Genomic DNA, 21,155 nt, shown 5'->3' with positions numbered 1-21,155 from the left:
AATTATGTGGGTTAGAAATAGGAGATTTGGGCATTCAAAACTCTGGTAGTGAAGTCCTTATCTTTACTTCTAAATCACTGTAATCAGTTATTTAAAAATTAGCTTATCATTCAATTTGAGAAGAGAAAACCAAACATAAATTTCTACTATCTGATTAAAAAATATTTGCAGTGCTATTTTGGATGGCTTTTTTTTTTTGAGACTTTGAAGTTTGTGCATATAAGACGGTGCCTGATGCAGGGGATTTTGAACATGCATGTGAGGTAATTCCAGCTATGTGAATTAAATCTTATCTTCTCTACCCTGCACTGAAAGACCCAGCTTCCACCCTCTTCATCCTAAATAGCAAGGCTATCCAAGTTAGTCTCCTACACCTTAAAATTCGATGCCTCCTTATTACCTCTAGGTTCAAATGCAAATTTTTCTCTTTGAAATTTAAAGCTATCCACTGTCTAGCCCAGGGGTGGGGAACCTGTGGCCTTCTAGGTCCTTAAGTGAGACCTTTTGATTGAATCCAATTTGGATGCGGCCTTAAGGCCACAGATTCCCTATCCCTGGTCTAGCCCCTTCCTATGTATCTGGTCTTATTATACATTACCTCCCTTACTTTTTACCCTGCTGCTTTGCCAGGTAAACCCTAAGTACCACTTAGTCTTTTCATTTACCACAAAGCTAAACCCTCCTTTACATGTTGTTGTCACCTAGTTAGGATGTGAGCCCCTGGAAGCCTCAGTTGTCTCATTTTTCTGTATGTATGTCCTGTGTATTTAGCACATGGTAAGCATTTAATAAATGCTTTCCCATCCCGTGTCATTGTACACACATGTTGCACACATTCTGTGGTCTAGTCATACTATTTAATTGCTGTTCTGAACTGTGAATGCTACATCTCCCATCTCTGCATTTGTATCAACTGCTCCTCCTGCCGGATGGGAAGGGCCGATTGGGGGAGCAGTCAGAATATGTACAACATTTATCAGTTAAGTTTGTTGTTTTATATGGGTAAGGTAGGTGCCCCCTTCAAAAACAATTACAATAGTAACATCGAAGATCACTGATCGTAGATCATCGTAACAGATATGATAATAATGAAAAGGTATGAAATATTGTGAGAACTACCAAAATGTGACACAGAGACATGATATGAATACATGCTATTGGAAAAATGGCACCCGTAGAATTGCTTGAAGGGTCGCCACAAACCTTCAGTTTGTAAAAACATACAGTATCTGCAAAGTGCAGTAAAGTGATGCACAACAGAATGAGGTATGCCTATGCATGTGTACTCTACCCTCTCTTTCATTAGAATGTAATCTCCTTGATGGATGCTTCATTTTTGACTTTCTGTCTTCAGCATAGTGCCTGGCAATAAAAGGTGCTTAAGAGGGAAGGAATATGCATTTATATAGCACATGCTATGTGCCACACACTGTGCTAAGTGCTTTGTAAATATCCTCTCACTTGATCCTGGCAGTAACCCCATGAGGTATGTGCAATTATTATTCCCTTTTTACAGTTGAGAAAACTGAGGCAAAGAGAGGTTAGGTGACTTGCCCAAGGTCACACAGCTAGTAGGTATCTGAGACTGGATTTGAACTTGGGTCTTCCTAACTCAGGACCAGCTCTCTATCCACTGAGCCACTTAATTTTCTGTTAATACTTGTTTGATTGATTGAAGCCTGTTAAAAGGGAAGAAGGATTTCATTTTTGTCTTGTTTCCCTAGCACATATCATAATACTTGGCTCATATAGGCACTTATAACATTAAATATATGCTTAGAAATTCTGTGAATTAGTATAATTGACTAGATTAATAGACTTTCACAAGGTAGAGAGTCATGGAATTTTAGAAAGTTAAGACTAAAAAGGCTAAAAAAAAAGACTAGAAAAGACTAAAAACTTTTAAGATCAATTAATCTACTCTCTTCATTTTACACAGGAGAAACTGAAGCCTAGAAAGGTTAATATACGGGTAATTAAATTTTTGTGTGTGTCATGGACCCCTTTGGGCACTCTGGTGAAACCTATGCATCCCTTCCCAGAATAATGTTTTTGAATATGTAAAATATATGGGATCACAAAGGAAACAAATTATACTGAAATCCAGTTATAATAAAAAATAAAAACCCGAGTCCATGGATCCCAGGTTAAATTCCCTTTTTAAAGCTGAATAGGGTTAAAATCTCAGACTCTTATTCCTTATTCAGCAGACTATATAGTTGGATTGGTTTTCACTGCTGTATTTGCCTTTCCCAGATGTATTTGCAATCCTTGATAATTGTGAAAGTATATAAAAAGATATTTATCTGTTCTGTGAATTTCCTTTTCTTTTGATGTTATCAGTGTAGCCTTGTTCTTGTACACAATGAAACCCCCCCTCCTCTCATCTCCCTATCTACTAGCAAAATCTCTGTAACTCTCTTTGCAGGCAGTGATAAGGACAGGTAAAGAAAAGAAATTAAATAAGTTAGCACAAGATACAGAAATATAGTCAGATGAAATTTCAACTTCTAAGAGCAAAAAAAGACAAATTTAATAATCAAATTGTATTTAAATTCAGATTTTAGTTTGCGTGTTTCCTGGTTAAACTGTAGCTTCTGAAAAGGATTGCTCTGGGTCTAGAAGTCTACAGACTTGAAGTCTGCAGAGCCAAGTAAATTGTATTAATTTTGATGGTTCTACTTTTCAGAATGTACTTCTGTGGCCAAAATACATATTTTAAATTAATATTCCATGGCTAGATGGTCTCTAAAGTACCTTCCAACTCTTAAGATTCTGGGATTCTAAGTAGCTAAGTGGGCATTTAATGCAGGTTGTAATACTTGTAGATATCTCATTGCAACTCAGTTTAGTGAACATTTATTAAGCACTTACTATGTACAAGAAACTGCTAGGTTTTGTGGATGGAGATTCTACAAAGTTCTTGCTGTCAAGGGACTTACAGTCTAATGGGGGAAATGATAAAAACACAAATTATTGTGGTCATTTATGGCATTGTTGAATCGTTTAGAAGAATTTAATCTATCATTCCATTTTATTGTATTTCGCATAAGTAGAAGTGAAGGTTTTCATAGTACATTACACCAGAGACACCAAAACACTTAAAAATGTTGAGTCCCCTTATGGCGTATTTGTATTTATAGGATATTAAATTTTCTCTTCCCAGATTTTAAATATCTGTTTAGCCATTTTCATTTTCTCTGGACACAGTTTTAAAGAAAGGCTTCGTGTTTTTTGGATGAATGTGATGCTAGAATGTTGTTTAAGTGTTTTTCCAGAGGATTAGATGGAACTGTTCATTATTTGATGTCGTTCCTTGGAAAATGAAGCATGAATGTTTTTCTGACTTTTCTGAGGTTTGCTTTGTGAAAGCCAATTAATGTATCGTTTTAAAAGGAATTTTATTAGCTAACCACTTTGAGCTCAAAAGCACATGGATCTCTGACACAGGATTAGTTTTCCCTAGAACAGTTAATATGTTGGACAAGCTTTAGCAAGTATATTGGTGTTTGGAATTTCATGATGTGTTGTTAAAAATGGTGAGTGGGAGGAGGGACTTATAAACCTGCAGAAATGTTTTGTGAATCATGGATTATTGGCGAGAATCATGTATTAATATTTTAACATCATGAGAGGAACATTAAAGCAGTAGACTATTGGGGACCTACATGGGGCCATAGGAACTCCCGTCATAGGCATTATAAGCTCTCTATTTTAATGGGTACCTCTTGGAGGTTTAAATGAGAACTGGGGGAATTTATTTGTGGCTACAGTGGACACATATGCCTTGACTTCAGAGAGCCAGAAGAGTCATTTCTCTCTCCTTCTCCACACTACCCCTTGCAAATTTCTGGTGGAGTTTAAAATTTTGTCCTCATCTACTGTCTCTGGGAGCCTACCCAGGGTCCCATACCATAGTGACAACAGTCAATTATTGGCTACCAAGGAGCATGATTTGGATGTCTATTTTTTTGTTTCATTCCTACTAGTATTGTCTCTGCTCTTGCAGTTTAAAACCCTTCCACTTTTCCCAGTCTGTGCTATTCTTACTCATTCCTTTTCATGAATGACAAGATCATAGGTCTAGCTCAGGAAGGGACTTTTGTAGTTTTCTAGTCTACTTTCTTCCCTATCCATTTTATCAAAGAAACAAGGTCCTGAGGGCTTGTGACTCATCCAAGGCAGGTCACACAGGTTGAGTGAGGAGCAAAGAGAAGATTTGAACCCAAGCTAGAGACAGAGATGGACAGAGAGAGAGAGAGAGAGAGAGAGAGAGAGAGAGAGAGAGAGACAGAGACAGAGGGAGACAGAAACAGAGAGAGACAGAGAGACAGAGACAGAGAGAGAAACAGACAGACAGAGAGTGAACTAAATTATCTGGTGTTGATTTTTTTTTTTTTTACTGTAGAGAATCCACTCAGTATACTGGGGGCCTTTCTCTTTTTTTTAAAGGAGGTAGTGGTGGGAAAATACTAATGTAGTACTTGGACTGACCAACTATTTTCTCATCCTTGCTACATGAGCAGCCTATCTCCTTTTCTGATCATAAACATCTTCAGTAATGTCCTTTATACATTTTATCATTGGATGAAACATTAGGATTCCAGCCTAATTTGCCTGCTGTGAATCTTTCTTCTACCATTTATATTATTTGTAATTTTGATGACTTTGAATATGCAAGACATTTTAAACTGGTTCGGTTCCAACCAAATTATTTAGTTTGATTCAGATCTCTTAGTTTCATTGGCTTCCTTCAAGACCCAGCCCAATTCCTATTTTTTGCTGGAGGTCTTTTACCATCTCTTCTTCACCCCAGTTGCTAGTGCCTTACCCTTGCAGATTGTCTTTCAACTACTCTGTATTTAGGGCAGCTAGGTGGCACAGGGGATAGAGCCTTGGGCTTGGAATCGAGTAAGATTCCTCTTCATGAGTTCAAATCTGGCCTTAGACACTTACTAGCTGTGTGACCCTGGACAGTTCACTTAACCCTGTTTACCTCAGTTTCCTTATCTGTAAAATGAGCTGGAGAAGGAAATGGCCAACCACTCTAGTATCTTTGCCAAGAAAACCCCAAATGGGGTCACAAAGAGCTGGACACAATTGATTGACGACTCTGTATGTATCGTGTATATGCTTAGTAATTTACATGTTGCCTCGTTCTTTAGAAAGTATACTTGCTCCTTGGGTGCAGGGACCAGGTTTTTTGCCTTTCTTTGTATCTTTGGGATTTAGCACAGTGCTTGGTATAGAATAAGTGCCTGATAAATGCCTGTTGACTTGGTCCTAGCACATTATAGAGCAGGATTCAAAAATTCAGTTCCAGCAGCAGTAGCTTTTGTGAAAGGAAAAAAGATCAGGGTCTAGATTAATCTCCCAGCCATCCATTATAGAGAGATGCCTTTCTTATTTGGGTTGTTCTATACTGAACCTGTGAGTGTCAAAATAATTTTTTTTTTTATGTAACCTCCTTAGGTAGCTTAGCTATGTAACTTGAAATATTTTTGAATTTTGGACACAAAACATAATGAATTTAAAAGAGGTTTAGTATTCATTTAGTATTCATTCCCTGGACCTAATTTAAAAAAAATAAAAATGGGGAGAAGGGTGCAGATAGATTTCTAGATCTGTGTTTATAACATAAATATAATATTTATGTCACATGGCCATAGGCTATCTTACTTGGTCTGCCAGGAGGCCAAAAGTGGCTTTAGTATCTTTGTCCAGTGTGCAAAAAAAACATAGATAAAGTTCAGTGCTTGATGGGTAGGGTTCTGAATGGGTATTATAGGGAGCGTTGATAGAGTAGCAAAATGCTGGCCAAGTGAATCATTCTACTAGTAAACAAGAATTTATTAAGTGCCTGTTATATAGCAAGAATGTACCAGACAGTGGGGATATAAAGACAAAAAGGAAACATTCCCTGATCTCATCTGGAAGCATATTATTTGTTATTTCAGATCATACAGAAAACAAGCACATAAAAATAGAAATTCGGATGTAAGTCCTTTTTTAGGATTTTTTTTGAGGGGGACGAGAAGAGGGAAGGGAACGAATTACTGGTTGGTGGTAAGAGGAGAAAAATTGGTGCTGTAATATACGAAAATTGCATGATGAAAATTGTGGGTCAGGACTCTAAGGAACAGGTTAAAGAGGGAAATAGTGGTAAGGTAGAGATTAAAATGTGTTTGTTAATTTGAATTACATAATAAAGTTATTACTGTTCTTTAGCTGTCCTAAAATGGAAAACTCATTTTATGTATTTGATTTTTCACTACCCTAATGGCTGTGGATTTGCTTTGAATGCCTTAAATAATCTCTAACTCTTAGAACTCCTTAGCTCCCTTCGTGACTCAACTCAAGTATCACCTCCTACAAGAAGCCTTCTTTGTTATATTTAGGAGTAGATAGGTGGTGCAATGGATAGAGCGCTAGGCTGAGAGTTGGGAAGATCTGGGTTCAAATCCAGTCTCAGAAACTTCTTGACATTACCTTGGGCAAGTCACTTAACTTCTGTTTGATGCCAGAGAAGGAAATAAATAAATGCTGTACAGTTTTGATATACATTAACAATGTACATTTGCTGTATTTATTTTGCAACACCTTACTGCATAGTTGTAAATAACTTAGGTGCTGTAACATCACTTTTAGTTATGTGGTAAAGAAATAAATTAATTAATTAAAATTAGAGAAAACCACTCCAGTGTCTTTGCCAAGAAAACTCCATGGACCATGGGGGTCTGTGGGGGTCACCAAGAGTCAGATACAACTGAACAACAACAATAACTATCACAAGAAGTTGGATGTATGGCACTTGAGGACTAGAACTGTTTAATTTTTGGTTTTGTGTTCCTCAATTCCAGCAAGGCTCTGGGCATATAGGGGCTTTAAAAAATTGATTGGATTGAATTGAATTTGAAATGAATTATGTAAAATAAACAGGGCAGCATAAGAGATTTCTTCCTTTTGGTACTCATAATGTGCCTCTGTTTAAAGGGGGGCAGAAATTGTGTGTATTTTGGATTTTGGTTTCACTTGCCTGGTATTTAAGACATCCTTACTAGCTACATTAAACTTCATGACACATAATAGGCCATTATACTAGAAAGGTGGACCGGTTAATGAAATCACAGAAGGACTAGGCTTGTCAATTGAATCAGTCTAAGGTCCAAAATAAGTGTGAACAATTTTATCAATTTGAAAGGAATAAATAGCTTTAATCATTAGATAAAGACCATGACACCACACAGAGAATATCTTGTGATTGACTGAAAGAATCAGTGTTGCCTTTTAGTTAAATATAAATATATATATAAACCCCAACAAGTTTATTTGGGGCTTGTGGGTCTAGTGGTGGTCAAATGTAAGAATGAAAGGTGCCTGAGAGGGAATCACCCTTGGGAGAGGAGCAGTGAATATCTCCCACTTCCCCTCACTGACCAGGTGATAATATTATGCCTTTGTAAGGTCAGAAGGTCTAAACTTCATAGCAGTGTCTCTGGAGTAGCAGTGGTTGATGGTAGCATGTGCATCAGGAGTTGAGAGACACCCCACAAAAAAACTAGGCACATTGAGGAAAGACAGCTGCTGTGAGTAGGACTCTGTGGGGGATGAGGTTGTGTCGGGGAGACCACATACTCTAGAAAAATCATCAATCCTCAGAGCCCAGGAGGTATCCTTATCCAAAGGGAACTCAGTGAAGACTCTAAAAAGGGAGAACAAGGCTCGCAGAGTCCAGGAACTATGAGTTACCCCTTTGACACAGGTATTCTTAGCATGTTTTCTTCACTACTTATGTGCTTTGTTTGAAATCAGTCTCCTCAGGAATCTTGTATGTGCAGGAGGAGAGAGAATCCTTGGTTTGTGGATATTGTTTTTAATAACAAATTGCCATGCTTAGTAAATACCCTTTCTAAATATCTGACTGATAATCAATGGGAAGTATACCTGTGGGGGCTCAGCCATTGAAAATATTTGTCTATCTTCTGAGAGATTTGTAGTCCTGCTCAAGATTATCTCCTTGAGAGAAAGTGAATAGTAGTTATTAATAGTTCCTTGGTTTTCAGTCTAGTTAGTGAAAGTTGATGGAATGTTTCCAGGTCTATGTGTGTGGGTACAGTTGGTTCATAAATATAGATCTAGAAGGGACCTTAAGGCCATCTAGCCAAATCTCTTGTAGATGAGGAAACTGAGATGGATAGAGGTGAAGTGATTTTTACACAGGTAGGGAAGGGAAGGGAAGAGGAATGAAACAAGCATTTATATTTATGTGCTAGGCATTGTGCTGAGGGCTTTACAAATATCTCCTCTGAGCCTCATAACAACTCTGGGAGTTAGGTTCTGTTATTACCTCCATTTTACAGCCGAGGAAACTGAGGCATACCAAGGTTAAGTGACTTGCCCAGAATCACGCAGCTAGTAAGCGTCTGAGGCTGGATTTGAAATCATATGTTACTTAACTTCTGACTAGGTGTTTTTACCTACAATACCACCTGTAGTAAGCTAAAGATCCTGGGTCAAAATTCAGGTCCCTGGACTCTAAATCAGCTGCACCATGCTTCATCTGTCCTAGCTGCTGATACAACTAAGTTGTAGGCGGTTTAGTTGGTTAGAGTACTAGATCTGGAGTCAGGAAGACCTGAGTTCAGATTCTACATCAGACACTAGTATAACCCTGGGAAGTTACGAGTGAGATCTCCCACCTGTTCTTCATATGCAAAATAGGAATAATAAAAGGGTTATTTTGAGGATCAAATGAGATAATATTCATAAAGAGCTTTGTAAACCTTAAAGTATTATGTAAATGCTATTATTATCATTTTTATTGTTATATGTGAAATTTTGTTGTTATTGCCTCCATAACTGAAAATGAAAGTCATTTTTAGAGAAGTAGATAAAAATATAATTCAGACAATGTACAAAGCAAAATATGGTTTTATATGTAAAATAGTAAGTGACTTGAATTCTACAGGTCAAAGACTTGCTGCTGAAGGATTTGAAACTGTGACTTCAGTGATCTTAAATGTGACTGAACACTTGGGTTATAATATGAGGGTTCTTGCAAACATGATGTTACTCTGCTGATTTTTTTAAGGCTTGTACTGATTTAATTGTTGTGAGTAGGAATAATTGTATTTACAGAGCTACTACTTATAAAAGGAAGGAAGCAGCCTTATTCAGTGATACCATTATCTATGTTTCTTGCCAACTTTATTTGGGTGTATACATATGCTTACATATGGGCAGCTAGGTGGTATAGTCGATAGAGCACCTGGCCTGGTTAGGAAGAGTTGAGTTCAAATCTAGTCTCAGATACTTAGTAGTGGGCAAGTCATTTAACCCTGTTTGCCCCTGGATCACAAAGAGTCAGAAATGACTGAACAACAGCATTGCACATGCTCACATAGAAGAGACAGTATGGGATAGTGGTTAGAAAGCTGGCATGTAGTTAGGAAGACCTTGGTTTACATCTTGCCCCTGACACATCTAAGTTAGGGAAAATGGGCAAATCACTTAAGTTTTCAGTACCCCACATAGCAACTAGCTCTTTAGAACTCTAAGTTACTAACACGTTATTGATTTGTGTTGATGGAGGTATTTTTCTTTTTTTTTTCTCCTAATTTCGATTAATTAATTATTTTTTTGACCACATAACTGAAAGTGATGTTACAGCACATAATTTATTTACAGCTGTGCAGTAATGTGTTGCAAAATAAATGCAGCGAATGTACATTGTTAATGTATATAAAAACTGTACAGCATTTATGGGATACATTTTTATATGAGTGTTGAATCTGTAGTGTTTTCAAGTTATGTTCTCAGAAAAAGAAACAAAATGCCCAAGATTAAAGGAAAAAATATATAAACCACATGGATTTGACTCCATTAAAAACACAATTGGCAGAGTCCTGGCTCTGGGTCACCACTTGCCCCCCCACCCGACTTCTGAAGAGGTCAGATGGGCCCTCACTCAACACAAGTGTCCACAGCCCTGCTGTCTGAAAAAATGGGGACCAGTGGTTCCCTGTGATTTTAGCTGGAAAGCATCCTTAGACTTGGAAGTCTATTGGCTTAACTCCATTATACTTTTGTCCATGAAAGGTGGGTTGGGTGTGGAGGTATTTTTCAAATGGAGAGTTTCTGTCATTGATAAAATAATAGGTCTGAAATAAAAAATATACACACACAGCTATGTACAATGAATACTTTGCTCAGAGGTGTGTGTGTGTATACATGGATGCTCATGTTTTAAAAGACAGTGGTTGTGGAGCATGGTGATGATTTTTATATAGAGAAACATGAATGTATATGTATACTCTGTATATGTTAAACTCTTACGTATAACATTTAGAATAGAGAAAGATTGTTAAAAATATGTATCTGCAAAGTACATTGAATTATATATAGACCTTAGGTTAGGGAATCTTAACCTCTGTGTGTGTGTGTGTGTGTGTGTGTGTGTGTGTGTGTGTGTGGTGAGACCCTTTGGCAATGTGGTGAAACCTATGAATTCCTTAGAATGTTTTTAAATTCACAAAATAAAATACATAAAATTACAGAGGAAACTGACTATAGTGAAATAAAGATGTAACTTTTCCCCCATCCAAGTTCATAGAGCCTCTGAAATCTATTCGTGAATCCTTTGTCCATGGACTTCAGATAACTGAGAATTTAGTTTTAAAAAAATTAGTTTAAAAAAAAGCACCACTATTAAAGAAGGAAGTCACCAGCAACTATTTCAGGACCCTCAACTTTTGACACGAATTTTGGATGAAGCCTGTAGCTTGAAAATAATTTTGTCTGCTTTAAAGCTATGCTGTGAAAGAATTCAACCTGCTGGGTTAACTATATATAAAAACAAAGGAAACAATTAGAGGGCTTAATTCTCTACCCTATGTCAATGCTTTAAAGACTGAATTTGGTGATTCTGCAGCTTCATATTAGCATTTTCAAATTCTCTTTTCCTCTCTGTTCTTTCAGGATTTAAAAAAAAATCAAGTTTTGTGAAAGTTCTTGAGAGGAGGAGTATAATTAAAGACTCATTCTCTTCCTGTTTGCTATTTTACATTGGGCTTCTATTGTTTATGAAGTATAAATAAGAAAAATAGGACTTCTGTATCTAAGTTCTTTAATTGAAAGTTCTGGCCTCCAAGGTGGTTTTTGGATATAAGCTACTTTGAGAATTTAGAATACAAGATAGGTCATAGAAAAAGTTAAGATTTAAAAAATCTAGATGTGAAAGGGAGGTGTTTAGAGGAGAATATCCTCTATTCACTTCACAATTTTTATTCTCTTCACCCTTTCTATTGTGCTTGGTACTACAGATAGGCCATCTTCTTTTGCTTGAAAATCTCTTCCTTGGCCTTCCACCACTACTGATCTTGCTTGTGGTTGTTATTAAACACCAAACAAACAAAAAAGCTTCAGCAGCATCCAGCCTTCGCCACCAATACTAAATCAAGTCAACAGGCACTTTTTTTTGGTTTGTTTTTTGGTTTTAGGCAATTGGGGTGAAGCAACTTGCCCAGGGTCACACAGCTATAAGTGTCAAGTGTTTGGTCTGAGGCGGAATTTGAACTAAGGTCCTCCTGACTTCAGGGCTGGCGCTCTACTACGCCACCTAGCTGCCCCTCAACGAGCACTTCTTAAGCGCCTGCTGTGTGCCAGGTGCTCAGTGCTGGGTATACAAAGAAAAGCAAACAGTTCTCAATGAGCTGACAAAAGGGGAGACAACATACAAATTATGTACAATTTGTACATTTTGTACAATATGTACGAACGTGATATCCACATGAGATGCTCTCAGAGGGAAGGCACTAAGATTAAGGAAGATTAGGAAAGGCTTTTTGCAGAAGGTGGGACTTTAATTGAGACATGAAGGAGCCAGGAGGCAGAGATGAGGAGGGAGAGACTTCCAGACTTGGAGAACAGCCAGTGAAAATGGCCGGAACGCATTTTATATTATTTTCTCTTTCCCTTGCTACTCCTCTTTTTTTCAGAGCGCTAACTGCTGGTATCCTCTGTGACTTTGTCCCTGTGCTTTTTTTTTTCATCCAAAACTGTATCACAGCTTCAGCTACTACCTTTGTGAAGATGACATCAGAATCAACATATCCATCATTTCCTTTGATATTCTTGACTTTCTGTTCTTCCAGATGAATTTTGTTATTGTTTTTCTAATTCAGTAAAAATTTTTCTTTTGGCAATTTGGTTGGGTTGGCATTGAATGTATAAATTAGTTTGGGCAAAATTGTCATTTTTATTTTATTGGCCCTGCCTATCCACAAACAATATATCTCCAATTATTTAAATCTGACTTTATTTGTATAAAAAGGGTTTTTGAAAAACTTTTTTTATTTTTAGGCAGTTGGGGTTAAGTGACTTGCCTAGGGTCACACAGCTAGTAAGTGTCAAATGTTTGGTCTGAGGCTGGATTTGAACTCAGGTCCTCCTCAATCCAGGGCCGGTGCTCTATCCACTGTACCACCTAGTTGCCCCATAAAAAGGTTTTTTTAAAAAACAATTTTGTTAGAGTGCATTCCCAGGTATTTTATGCTGTCTAGAGTATTTTTTACTATCTCTTCTTGCAGAGTGGTGTTTGTGACATATGAGAATGCTGAAGATTTATGTGGATTTACTTTATATCCTGCTACTTTCCTAAAATTATTAATTGTTTCAACCAACTTTTTAGTTGAGTCTTTGGGATTTTCCCAAGTATATCATCATATTGCCTGTAAAAAGAGAGAGTTTTATTACCTCATTCCCTGTTCTGATTCTTTCTGTTTCTTTTTCTTCTCTTGTTGCTACAGAGTTTCCAGTACAGTGTTGAATAATATTGGTGACATATGGGCATCCTGTACTGTTATGGAAATGCTTGTTTTATTCCATAAATTAAAAATAAGACTTAACCACCCCCCTCACCCCCGCAACATATCCAACCCTGTCTCTACTTTCAAATTTCTCACTACTAATAGGCTTATACCTACTTGGATTTTTCACTGACTTTTATATACCATTCCTGCTTGGCCAATATCTCCACTAATGTTATTAGCACAATTGTCCTACTGGTGCCCCAGGCTCCAGTTAAATACCTTACTCATCTTCTCTATTGACAACATCCTACAAATCATTATGTCCTAATGATTCTGTGGGAAAAAAAAATCTCATAGAGTTGCCAATCTCCCCACCCCTTCCCCTGAATTGTTTTGTTACCCTGTTCTAGGTTTCTCTGACTTCACACTTGGCTACTTTTTCAATGAACTTACATCTCCAAGCTAGTTTTCTTGCTTCTAGTCTCTCTCTACTTTTTTCCATTTGGTATATAGCTGTCTTAGGATAATACTTCTTAGATATCTTTTAAAAATCTGTCATTCCTTTGCTTGATAACTGTCAGAGGATTCCTCTGCCTGTTATATCAAAAGTCAACTCAAAATAGCACTTATAACCCTTTTCCAAATGTTCTCCTTATGCTTATCAAACATTTCTTAGCATTGTAGTTATTGGTTACTTTATTATACTAATGTGCCACAAGTTAAGTCAACAAGCATTTATTAAGGACTTACTATATGCTTCATCATTTATCTTACTCTTCTGCCTTTTGGAATGATAACCTGTTTGGAGATTTGGCACAAGACCTGGCTCTTTTCCCTCATTCCTTTAAAAAAAATTAAATGTTTATTGATATTCTTTATTTTGCATTAGCAACATTTCCTAATGTATCCCTCTAGCTACTCCTCCCAGGGAGCCATTTCTTATTACAGAATTTTAAAAAAGCATTTCAGCAAAACTACCCAACACTCCTAATGAATCTGATGTTATATTCATTGTTCTATCCTGGTTGTCCACCCACTTCTTTGAGGGAAACTCTGTCTTTTCTTTGGAGCCAAGTTTAGTCATTATAATTTTGCAGCATTCAATGTCTATTGCTTCACGGTTGTTTACATTTACATTGTGGGAGTCTCTCTGTATTTCTGTCTCTGTGTCTTTCTCTTTCTTTCTCTTTAGGACTTCCTGAGAGCATGGGAATGAAATTCTTCTTCCCTGATACTTATCATAGCCATTTGCACATGGTATCACACCTATGTGCTTTCTGAGCATAGGTGATTGAACAGTGATCATGAGAAATAGATTTTCTGGGAAGGGCTACAGAGAACAAAATGACCAGTGACAGGAGGATGATCCCAAGTCCTGTTCTGACTTTCTAAAAAACATGATTCTTAAAAGAGTTATTGGTTTTGTTTGTTTTTTTTTCTTTTTTGCTAGGCAGTGGGGTTAAGTGACTTGCCCAGGGTCACACAGCTAGTAAGTGTTAAGTGTCTAAGGTTGGATTTGAATTCAGGTCCCTGACTCCGGGGCTGGTATTCTATTCACTGTGCCACCTAGCTGTCCCTTAAGATAGTTATTGAGACAGTGCACAGATGATCAGGAGGTCACCCCAGAGCAGGTCTCTCATTGCTAAACAAGTGTCCCCAGAAGTGAGCTAAGGAGGGTCAGCTCTTGCTCCATAGGATGGCCCCTGGAGGTCCATCCCCATAGATGCTCCTTGGGGTATACATATTTCTATTACAAATAACTAAATAAATAGGAAGAAATTTTGAGAGGGAGAGTACTAGGAGCTGGGGGTTATTAGGATAAGTTTCATGTTGAAGATAATGTTTGAGCCTGAATCTTGAAGGAATCTAGAGATTCCAAGAGGCGGAAATTAGGAGAAAGTCCATTCCAGGATTTCAGAGCACTGAGCTTGAAATCAAGAAGACTCGTCTTCCTGAGTTCAAATGTGACCTCGGACACTTAGTAGCTGTGTGACCTTGGGCAAGTAACTTAACTCTATTTGCCTTAATTTCCTCATCTGTAAAATGAGCTGGAGAAGGAAATGGCCAACCACTCCAGTATCTTTGCCAAGAAAACCCAAATGGAGTCACAAAGAGTCAGATATGACTGAAACGACTGAACAAGTCATCATAAACATTGTTTTCCTTTATATGCTTCTTTCTCTCTGCATTGGTTCATGGACTTGACTTTTTCAAGAAGCCTTCCCCAAAGAAACCCATCCTATATGGATAGCTTCCTTACTTACATTTTTCTCATCCTTTTGTTGGCAATTTAGATGACATAATAATGAACTTGCTTATATGTCTAAGTTGTTTTTTATATATTTGTCTTGCCTGTCCATCTAGCCTTTAATTCAAGCAAGCACCAGCTGTTTTCGAGGCATTTTGCTAAGTGCTGGGATAAAGAAAATAAGAGAGAAAATAGAGAGAGAGAGAGAGAGAGAGAGAGAGAGAGAGAGAGAGAGAGAGAGAGAGAGAGAGAGAGAGAGAGTTTCTGCATTGGAAGAAGAGCTTAGTTTTTTTAACTGAGAGAAAACTACATGTATACAGAATATGTATACAAAATATGGAATGGTAAAATATACATATATACAAAATATGGAATGGTAAATTTTTGGAGGGGTAGATGGGAAATTAGCCTCTGAACAGAACATGGAAAGTCTTGTGTAGCTCCTTAACTGTGTACGCCTTGAAGGGTGCTACAGATTCCAAGAGGAAGAGGTAAGGATGGAGAGCATTTTAGGCATATTGCAAGAAGGAAATCTCACCTAAGGCTTGGAGATAGGAAATGAAATCTCATGTGCAGAGAACAGCAAGTGAACCAATTTGGCAGGATTATAGAATGTGTGAAGGGGAGTAATATGAAATAAGTCTAAAAAATTGAGTTGGAGACATTAATGAATTCAGCAGTTGAGATTCTTGATAACCTTAGGTTGAATGCTGGCATCAGAAGGTTGATGGCAAGGAATTAAAAGTCAATCCATCCATAAACATTTCGTAAGTACTTACTGTGTGCCAGACACTTTGCTAAATGCTGGGGATACAAATATATAAAAGAAAGACAGTCCCTGCACTCAAGGAGGTTACATTCCAATGGAGGAAGAAAACATAAGAAAGGAAGCTGCAAAGGGATGCATTTGGGGAAGGCATTGAGTGGTGGGGAATGGTGGAAAAGTCAGAGAAGTCTCAAAGTACTGCAGCTTGGTGAGAAATAGAGATGTTTTGAGCTGAATTCTCTTTGTAAATGGAGGTTTTGGCGCTCGTGGCTCCACTATCCATTCGGAAGGACAGCGGGTAGTGATGAGATGTAGCACCAAGGCTTATGGGATCTTTTAGTATCATGAAGTTTTCCCACTAATGAGCTGAGAAAGGAGTAGGAGGTGAGGATATAGATGAAGGGTTTTTTTAAAAGAGTTTGGTAATGAAAAGGAAGAGAAATTTAGCACAATAACTTGAATGAACAGAATGAAGTAATGATTTTTTGATAGTACACTCTTGAGGAGAAGGGACCATGGCTTTTACTTTTCATATTATGCCTTACAGTGGCAGATTGCTGGACATATTTACCAAGAAAATATCAGAGCAGCAATAAATGGTGATTGAATACTCATAATATTACCTGTCACTTTATTTAATTTTAATTTTATTTTTCTTACACATCTTAAAAATTTCTTTTTAAAAAAATTTTATTAATTTATTTTGATTTATCAACAATCACTTCCATATGCTCTTGAGATGAAAATTTTTCTCACCCTTCCTCCCCCTCACCCTCCCCAAGACAGCGCACAATCTGAAATAGGCTTTACATTTACATTCCTATTAAACATATTTTCACATTAGTGAAGTTGTAAGTAAAAATTAACACCAATAGGAGGAACCATCAGAAAGATGAAACAAAACTCAACAGAAGGTAAAAATAACTGATAGTGATTCGACTTCCATAGTTCCTTCTTTGGATGTGGACAGCATTTTCCATCCCAAGGCCTCTGGAGATGTCTTAGATCCTTGTAATGCTGAGAAAGGTTCAGTTTAACAATATTAGTCATCACATAACATGGCTGTTATTGTGTACAAAGTCCTCTTGGTTCTGCTCACTTCACTCAGTATCAGACCATATAAGTCTTCCCAGGTTTTTCTGAAGTCAGCCTGTTCATCATTTCTTATAGCACAATAGTATTCCATTACATTCATGTACCACAACTTGCTCAGCCATTCCCCAATTGATGGGCATCCTCTCAATTTCCAATTCTTTGCTACCACAAAAAGAGCTGCTATGAATATTTTTGTACATGTGGGTCCTTTTCCCATTTGTTTGATGTCTTTGGGATATAGCCCTAGAAGTGCTATTGCTGGATCAAAGGGTATGCACATTTTTGTAGCCCTTTGGGCATAGTTCCAAACTGTTCTCCAGAATGATTGGATCGTTTCACAACTCCACCAACAATGTATTAGTGTTCCAATTTTCCCACATCTTCTCCAACATTTATCATTTTCCTGTTTTGTCATGTTGGCCAATCTGATAGGTGTGATGTGGTACCTCAGAGTTGTTTTGATTTGCATTTCTCTAATCAATAATGATTTAGAGCATTTTTTCATATGACTATAGATGGCTTTAATTTCTTCATCTGAGAACTGTCTGTTCATATCCTTTGACCATTTATCAATTGGGGAATGGCTTGTGTTCTTATAAATTTGTCTTAATTCTCTATGTATTTTAGAAATAAGGCCTTTATCAGAGAGACTGGTTGTAAAAATTCTTTCCCAATTTTCTACCTTCCTTCTAATCTTAGTTGCACTGGCTTTGTTTGTGCAAAAACTTTTCAATTTAATGTAATCAAAATTATCCATTTTGCTTTTCATAATGTTCTCTATCTCCTGTTTGGTCATGAATTCTTCTGTTCTCCATAGATCTGATAGGTAAACTATTCCTTGTTCTCCCAGTTTACTTATGGTATCAGCCTTTATATCTAAGTCCTGAACCCATTTTGACTTTATTTTGGTATATGGTGTGAGATTTGGGTCTATGCCTAGTTTCTGCCATACTCTTTTCCAGTTTTCCCAGCAGTTTTTTTCAAAGAGTGGGTTCTTATCCCAGAAGCTGGGGTGTTTGGGTTTATCAAATAATAGATTACTATAGTCATTGACTACTGTGTCTTGCATATTTAACCTATTCCACTGATCCCCTCCCTATTTCTTAGCCAGTACCAAGCAGTTTTGATGATTGCTGCTTTATAATACAATTTAAGATCTGGAATTGCTAGGCCACCTTCCCCTGCATTTCTTTTTGTTAGTTCCTTTGATATTCTGGACCTTTTGTTTTTCCAAATGAATCTTGTTATTATTTTTTCTAACTCTATAAAATAATTTTTTGGTAGTTTGATTGTGGCACTGAATAAGTAAATTAGCTTAGGTAGGATTGTCATTTTTATTATATTAGCTCGGCCTACCCATGAGCAACTGATGTTTTTCCAATTATTTAGATCTGATTTTATTTGTGTGAAAAGTGTTTTGTAATTGTGTTCATAGAGTTCCTGGGTTTGTTTCGGTAGGTAGGCTCCTAAATATTTTATAATGTCTACAGTAAGTTTAAATGGGATTTCTCTTTCTGTCTCTTGCTGTTGGGCTTTGTTGGTAATATATAGAAATGCTGATGATTTATGTGGGTTTATTTTATAGCCTGCAACTTTGCTAAAGTTGTTTATTATTTCAAGTAGTTTTTTACTTGATTCTCTAGGATTCTCTGAGTATATCATCATGTTATCTGCAAAAAGTGATAGCTTTGTTTCTTCTTTGCCTATTCTAATGCCTTCAATTTCTTTTTCTTCTGTTATTGCTAAAGCTAACGTTTCCAGTACAATATTGAATAACAGTGGTGATAATGGGCATCCTTGTTTCACCCCCGATCTTATTGGAAATGCTTCTAGCCTGTCCCCATTACATATAATCCTTGCTGAAGGTTTTAGATAGATGCTATTTATTATTTTAAGGAAGACTCCATTTATACCCATGCTTTCTAGTGTTTTTTAATAGGAATGGGTGTTGTATTTTATCAAAAGCTTTTTCTGCATCTGTTGAGATGATCATTGTAGTTTCTGTTGGTTTTGGTGTTGATGTGCTTAATTATGCTGATAGTTTTCCTAATATTGAACCAACCCTGCATTCCTGGTATAAATCCTACCTGGTCATAATGTATTATTCTTGTGATAAGTTGCTGCAATCTATTTGCTAATATTTGTTTAAAATTTTTACATCTATATTCATTCACATCTTAAACAATTTCCATTGCATATTTTGCTTTTATATCACCTTTACTTCCAAAAATATCTCTTCCTATTCTCTACACAGAAACCTAGTTCCCATAACAAAGAGTAGCATGTTTTTGTTGTTCAATTGTTTCATTCTTAGGGACCCCATTTTGGCTTTTGTTGGAAAAGATACTGGAGTGGTTTGCAACTTCTTTCTCCTCTCATTTTACGGAAGAGGAAACTGAGGCAAACAGGGTTAAAAGACTCGTCCAGGGTTATACAGCCAATAAGTGTCTGAGGCCACATTTGAACTCAGGAGGAAGAGCCTTCCAGACTCCAGGCCAAAACTCTATCTGCTGTACCACCTAGTTGCCCAAACAATAGGAAATAGAGATGAAAAAAAGCATTTCAGCAAAATTAACCATAACATCAACTGAATATCACAGGATATACCATGTTCCACAACCATAGACCCCCTGCTTCTGAAAAGAATTTTTTCATCTATTCTTTGGGACAAAAATTATGCAACATCCAACCCTCCCCCCCAATTCTGTCTTTTTAATGATGCTGTAGTCACTTTGATGTAGTTCATATAAGTCTTCCAGTGCTTTTCTATTTTCTTCATATTCATCTTGCAGTAATAATCCATTACGTGAATGGACTGTCATTTATGTAGTCATTCCCCAACTGAAGAACATCTCCTTTGTTTCCATTTCTTTGGTACTACAGAGATACTTGCTATTTTGATTGAAATCTTCCTGGTTCCTTATGGTTCAAGGCTTTTTTTTTTAAAATAGGGCTTTAATTATTTGATATTGCTGTTTCAACATTAACTCATATTATTAGTCACTTGTTATGTAAAATATTCAGTAACACCAATTTCAAAGAATCAAACAATGTAGATACCAGGTAGTACTTTTCTCACTAATCCTCAACTAGTTCCAGTCACTTCTTAATTTAACACCCTTCTTTTTTAAAAATTTTCAGTCTGGCGTACAGCCTTTCTGAGTTACTCAACCATTTTCTTGTAGCCAAAGTTCAAGCCTTTTTTTCCCCCAAATTACTTGCAGTATAAAGTGATGAATCTTCTATATGGCTGTGAGGGGTTGAGACCTGTCATATATGGCCCATCTTTCTTCTTATTCAGTTTCATTAGCTTTATAATGGTACAGGAAAAAGAGCTCTGGATCTGGAGTATGGAGACTTGTTCAAACCTTTCTCTGTTTCTTTCCAGTTACATGACCTTGGGCATTTGCTTTCACTAAACTTCCCTGAGTTTGTTTCCTTAGCTACAAGACACGAATACAATTACTTGTACTACATACTTCATAGGATTGTTGTGAGGAATGCTTCTTAAATCTTAAAGTGCTACTAGATCCGTACAAATTGAGGTTAATCATGGGTTATAGTGTATCATCCGCTGACACTGCCAGGTAGATGGCAAATGGCCAGTTTAGGCAGTGTTTCCTAAAATGCATCTCTATCATAGGACATGATTGATCATGGTTTGCTTAAGCAGTTATCACAGGATGAGCCAAAAGGGGAAGAAGAAATATTTCCCCAAGATGCGACTTGACTTCAGCTGATATAGAACAGATGTGATTTGCTGAGAAACAGCACATGCAGATAGACCAACCTGGCATGTAGCAATCACAGATGGGATGGTTCTTTTTGAATAGGGTGTGTCCTGCAGACTTATGGACTGCTCATGGTTACAAATAATACCAGATGTTGCAGATCAGATTTACAATAACAACAACAACAGCAACAAAAAACACCCCAGCAAAATCATAGTACAGACTTTACTGTGTGAACTGTACTGAAAGGAATTTTGGTCACATTGATCATCTCAATCACATGCCACAGAAATCAATGAATATTTATTGAAAACACATTCTTTACAGTGCATTGTGTTAGGCTTTGTAGGAAATATAAAGAGGCCTATAAATAGCTCCCTTCGCTCTAGTAGCCTAAAATCTAAGATGATGTATCCATGAAAAGACAAACAACATTATGGTGACGTGGTAATGAGTGAGATGACTAATTCTGTTAATAAATGTTACAGAAAAAAGTTCACTGGGAG

The 21,155-nt window shown here is 37.0% G+C and overlaps 1 protein-coding gene across 6 annotated transcripts in view; it reads left to right on the top strand.

The window, feature by feature from the left end:
* DOCK9 (dedicator of cytokinesis 9) overlaps positions 1 to 21,155 on the top strand; it is a 357,948-nt gene that overhangs the window by 14,436 nt on the left and 322,357 nt on the right. The window lies entirely within an intron of this gene.

This window comes from Phascolarctos cinereus, unplaced genomic scaffold (assembly GCF_003287225.1).
Source record: "Phascolarctos cinereus isolate Bilbo 61053 unplaced genomic scaffold, phaCin_HiC Scaffold_7;HRSCAF=346, whole genome shotgun sequence".
Taxonomy (NCBI): domain Eukaryota; kingdom Metazoa; phylum Chordata; class Mammalia; order Diprotodontia; family Phascolarctidae; genus Phascolarctos; species Phascolarctos cinereus.
This window is presented reverse-complemented; position numbering and strand designations above follow the sequence as displayed.